The sequence below is a fragment of the Bos javanicus genome, chromosome 10 (genome assembly GCF_032452875.1).
Source record: "Bos javanicus breed banteng chromosome 10, ARS-OSU_banteng_1.0, whole genome shotgun sequence".
Taxonomy (NCBI): Eukaryota; Metazoa; Chordata; class Mammalia; order Artiodactyla; family Bovidae; genus Bos; species Bos javanicus.
Window position 1 is genome coordinate 50,149,009 of NC_083877.1, and position 6,054 is coordinate 50,155,062.

General features: G+C 41.1%; 1 protein-coding gene across 3 annotated transcripts in view; it reads left to right on the forward strand.

The window, feature by feature from the left end:
• BNIP2 (BCL2 interacting protein 2) overlaps nucleotides 1-6,054 on the forward strand; it is a 50,570-nt gene that overhangs the window by 44,439 nt on the left and 77 nt on the right. The window lies entirely within an intron of this gene.

Here is a 6,054-nt window from a genome sequence, read left to right on the forward strand (position 1 = left end):
TTTTTCTGAAATTCCCTTGCTTTTCTCTAAGATCCAGCAAATGTTGGCAATTTGGTCTTTGGTTCCTCTGCCTTTTCTGAACCCAGCTTGCAAGATCTGCACATTCTCAGTTCACAGACTGCTGAACCCTGGCTTGGAGGATTTTGAGCATAACCTTACTAGCATGGGAGATGAGTGCAATTGCCTTGTGGATTGAACATTCGTTAGTGCTGCCCTTCTTGGGAATGGGATGAGGATTGACCTTTTCCAGTCCTGTGGCCACTGTGGGGTTTTCCAAATTTGCTGACACAATGAGTGCAGCACTATAATAGCATCATCTTTTAAGATTTTAAATAGCTCAGCTGCAATTCCATCAGCTCCACTAGCTTTATTGGCAGCAGTGCTTCCTAAGGCCCACTTGACTTCACATCCAGGATGTCTGGCTCTGAGTGAAAGACTACACCATCAGGGTTATCCAGATCATTAACATCTTTTTTGTACAGTTCTTCTGTGTATTTTCATCTCCCCTTGATTACTTCTGCTTCTATTAGAGCTTTACTATTTCCGTCCTTTATTGTGCCCATCTTTGGATGAAATGTGCCTTCAGTATTTCCAATTTTCTTGAAGAGATCTCGTCTAACCCTTTCTGTTGTTACCTTCTGTTTTTATGAAGGTAGTTTTTATGAACAGTTTTTTACGCACAGTTCATTGAAGGCCTTGTTGTCTCTCCATGCTATTCTCTGGAACTCGGCGTTTAGTTGGGGGTACCTTTCCCTTTCTCCCTTGATTTTCACTTCTCTTCTTTCTTCAGCTGTTTGTAAAGCCTCCTCAGACAACCACTTTGCCTTCTTGCATTTCTTTTTCTTTGGGATGGTTTTGATCAGTATTACAGCTATGTTCAGTATTATGGTTTATCCTATTTATTATGTTTTCTTCAGTATTATGGTTTATTATCCTGTAGAGTGTTACGGACCTCTGTCCAAAGTTCTTCAGGCACTCTGTTTACTAGATCTAATCCCTTGAATCCATTCGTTACCTCCACTGTATATTCATAGGAGATTTAAGTCATACCTTACTGGACTAGTGGTTTTCCCCGCTTTCTTTAGCTTAAGCCTGAATTTTGCTGTGAGGAGCTAGCTGATGGTCTGATCCACAGTCAGCTCCAAGTCTTGTTTTTTCTGACTATATACAACTTTTCCATCTTCAGCTATGAGGAATGTTATCAGTCTGATTTCGGTATTGACCATTTGGTGATATCCATGTGGAGAGTCATCTCTTGTGTTGCTGAAAAAGGGTGTTTGCTATGACAATTGAATTCTCTTGGCTGAATTCGGTTATCCTTTGTCTTGCTTCATTTTGTATTCAAGGCCAAACTCGTCTGTTATTCCCAAGTATCTCTTGACTTCCTACTTTTGCATTCCAGTCCCCTATGATGAACAGGACATCTTTTTTTGGTGTTAATTCTAGGAGGTCTTCATAGAACTAATCAGCTTCAGCTTCTTCAACATCAGTGGTTGGGGCAGAGATTTGGATTACTGTGATATTGAATGGTTTGGCTTGAAACAAACCAAGATGATTCTGTCATTTTTACGGTTACACGAAAGTACTGCATTTCAGACTCTTTTGTTGACTATGAGGGCTACTCCATTTCTTCTATGGGATTCTTGCCCACAGTAGTATATATAATGGTTGTCTGAATTAAATTCACACATTCCCATCCATTTTAGTTCACTGATTCCTAAAATGTCGATGTTTCCTCTTGCCATCTCCTGCTTGACCATGTCCAGTTTACCTTGATTCGTGGACCTAACATTCCAGGTTCCTCTGCAGTACTTGTTCTTTACAGCATTGGATGGTACTTTCATCACCAGACACATCCACAACTGAGTGCCATTTCCACTCGGGCCTAGCCGCGTCGTTCTCTCTGGAGCTGTTAGTAGGTGTCCTCTGCTCTTCCCCAGTAGTATATTGGACATCTTCTGACCTCGGGGGCTCATCTTCCATGTCATATCTTTTTGCCTTTTTATACAGTCCGTGAGGGTCTCACAGCAAGTATACTGGAGTGGTTTGCCATTCCCTCCAGTGGATAACATTTTGTTGGAACTCTCCACTATCACCTGTCCAACTTGGGTGGCGCTACATGAGAGTTCTGCACAAAGAAGAGAAATACTGTGTTCCAAAAGAGCACCTGACCGCTGAATTGGGATTAGAATGTAGAAGGCAAGCATGGAAACCAGGAAACCAGTTAGGAAGCTATTTCAGTAATCCCGTGACAGTTACAGTGGCAGACATCAGGGTGATGAGAGTACAAATGGTGAAAAACGGCTGGATTCCGAATGCATATTGAAAGTAGAGTTACCAGGTTATGCTAGAGATTGGATGTGGAGGTAAGATGGCCAGACCAAGGGTAGGAAAAGGTGGTCAGGAATATCTTCACAGGTTTTTGCCTAAGCCCATAGAGGTATGGAGTTTGATCAACTCAGACAGGAAAGACAACAAATAGAGATGCTGAGTAGGCAGTTGGATCCAGGAATGAGTCCAGGGCAAGGTCTTTGCTAGTATACGAATTTGGGGATCATCACCAATGGTGTGTAAAGCCATGAGACAGAGTGATAGCAGCAAGGAATGAGTGTACACAGAAAGTCAGAGAACCAAGGGGGTGTCTTGTGAAATTATGAGTTGGGGGAGAAGAGCATCAACTAGCAAACGATATTGAGGAGGGACCAGTAAATTTAAGAGAACGACCCTGAAAGTGTACTGTCCCACTAGCTAAGACAAGATCCTTTATCAAAGAGGAGCGAACATTCAGCTTTGCCAAATGCTTAAGTCTGATGAGAACTAAGAGTTGAGGATTATTAGTTGTAGCATTGCCAGTGATAACCTTCACAATCTGTTTCATTTAATGCTTGAGGCAAAACCTTAAGGAGTAAATTTAAGAGAAAATGTGAGAAAAGGAATGAGAGACCATGAATACAAACAACTATTTGGCATTTTTGCTACATAGAGGAATAGAGAAAAAAAGTGAGGCTGGTGGGAAAAGCAAGTTGAGACTTTTTAAGATGAGAGAAATAGCTCCTGTTTGTTCCTGGGAAAGATCCATAGACAGGAATTTGATAGAGAAGGAATAATTGAATTCTTGAAACAATATCCTGTCCTAGAGAGGTTAGGACCTGGTACACAGGTTGTATCTAGGGAACAACATTGATAGTTTGACTTAATGACAAGCAGAGTATGCAGATACTGATAGGTGCTTAGATGTAGTTTTGAGAATTAAAGTTCTTACTGCTTCACTTCCTTCAGTAAAGTAGAAAACCTATTATAAATGCACCTAATCGCAATACAATTTGCTATTGGCATTTTGACATATCACCAAGTTATTTATTCATGAACAGATACAGTATGAACAGAATTCATACTGTGTACTAGGCATTGCTCCAGATGATAAATATATAAGTGAATGAAAGTCCTATCTTTAGGGAACATCTGTTTTAGTGGGGATGGAAACCGGATAAGCATATTTATGTCAGCTTCAGCTACTGGTATGAATGAAAATGAAGCAGTGCAAAGGGAAAGGGGGGAAGTTCTTTTTTCTAGGTTGGTCACAAAAGTTATTTCTGATGAAGTAATACCTGAGCAGAGATCTGAATCAAATGAGAGTAAACCATGCAGGTATCTGCGCAGAACATTTGAACCAAAAAGAACAGCCAACGCCGAGGCCCTAAGCAAGAACATCTTGCCATGTTGAAGCAGAGCACTGGTACAGCTGAAGCAATCAGTGAGAGAGAGGGTAGAAGAAGTCAAGTTCCAGAGACATAGTGGAGGGCCCAGATCACTCAGGCCTTGAAAACCATTAGGAGGACTTTGGTTTTTACTTTGAAATAGGATGCTGCCATGAGAGGTTTTGATAGATGAGTGATATGATTTTATTTCTGTTTTAAAAGGTTCACTGTAACAACTCAAGGGGCAGGCAGGGGTGGGATAGGCAAGGGCAGAAAGAGGATGACCCCTTACTTGTCTATCACTGTAAATCTTAGTGACAGATGATGGTGATCTAGTACTAGCAGTGGAGATGGTCACGGTTGTCCGATTCTAGTTATATTCAGAAGGAATAGCTGAAAGGATTTGCTGATAGCTTGCATGCAGGATGTGAGAGGACTTGGCTGTAAGGTTTTGGAGCCATCTTTCTGGAAGACTAGATTTACTGTTAATTGAGGTAGGCAAACCAGGGGCAGAGGAGTTTTGAAGAAAGAATATCAAGGAATTTGGTTTTTGACAAATTTAATTTGATCTACTATTTGATATTTCCATCCAGTGTCAAGGACATCATTTTGTGTGCAGCAGCATGGACATATGAAAGGTCAGGACTGGCAAAAAGTTTGTGTGTCATCAGCAGATAAATACAATGTATTTAAAGTTGTAGCCTAGATAGGGTAATTAAGGGAGTAAACAAATACAGAGAAGACATAAGAAGCCTCGGGGTACTCAAGGCTTAGAAGTCAGGTTGCTGAGGAGCAGCCCACCAAAGGAAACAAGAAACTGTAGTGCCCAGTGTGGCGGGAGGAGAAGGCTGACTGTGGGGTCACAAAAGCCAGAGAAAAGACTCAGAGAAGGCAGGAGTGATCAGGTGTATCAGATGCTCACCAAGTATGTAATGAGAAGGCAGCTGTTATTTTTTGCTAAGTTTTACTTGAGGCTACTCTGTGTACAACTGTCTCCTTCTGTCCAAACTGAAAGTGTGACAAGGTCAGGGATCTTGCACGCAACATATGGTAGAAGCTCAGTATTTGCTGAATCTGTACTCCTCATCCCTCATCTCTTTCTAAACTTGTATTCAAGTACGTCCTTTAGATTGCTGCCCATTTGTCTGACCTTTCCTACCTAGAAAGCTTCAGGGGCTCCCCTTACCTTCACTGGTAAAATTCTGGCACCTTTCCTGACAAATCCATCCATGTCATCTTGTTCAGCCTCGTGTCCTTTCCACTTCCTATTCATATACCTATACCCTAATATGGATCAACTTGTAGTTCTGTCTGTAGACTGGATGATTTCATCCTTCCGTGGCTTTACTCCTTCTGTTTTTTCAGCCTAAGGTGACTTTCCTCCTTTGCTTGGCTAAAGTCTAGCTTGAAGAATCAGGAAGTTTTTGTGAGCCAACTCATTCAATCAGCTTCTGTATAGTCTCTGTCACAGTTCTTAATCTCTATTAAATTTCTTTCGTATGTCTTTTTTATGTTTACCTTCCCAAAAGTATAAATTATTTAAAATCAGAGTGTATCTTCATCTTCCTCTCCCATGATACCTATCACCGTGTTAACTTCTTGGTAGGCACTCTATAAATATTGCATTTTAAGAGAATAGGAAAATGAAGGGGAAGGCACACAAATGTGCGCTGGAGATGGAATCACTGCCTTGGCAGTAAGTGGGAAAAAATGGTACATGGTAAAGTCCAGAGTAGATCAAAAGGTAGATGTTTGAAAGAAATGATAAAGGTGTGCATTTATATATACATATACACACACACACTCTGTGTAAAGGAGTGTAAATGCCTATGTTGAAATAGTAGAAAAATAGAAAAAGCGTTTTTAACCATTCCTTGTAATTCCTAAGTTAATATATAGTATATATAGTATGTGCTGAGTCACTCTGCTGCTAAGTCACTTCAGTCGTATCCAACTCTGTGCGACCCCATGGACTGCAGCCTACCAGGCTCCTCCGTCCATGGGATTTTCCAGGCAAGAGTACTGGAGTGGGGTGCCCTTGCCTTCTCCAGCTGAGTCACTCAGTCACTTCCAATTCTTTGTAATCCTTTGGACTGTAATCCACCAGGTTCCTCTTATCAGTGGGATTTTTCAGGCAAGAATGCTAGAATAGGTTGCGATTTTCCTCCTCCAGGGGATCTTCCCGACCCAGGGATCGGACCCATGTCGCCTGTGTCTCCTCCATTGCAGGTGGATTCTTTACTCACTGAGCCATCAGGGAAGCCCAGTAATAGTGTATATTTGAATATATGAAGTAGACTGTATTACATATGTGATTTATAATGTTTTTTTTAATACTTTCATATTAAATTTTTAG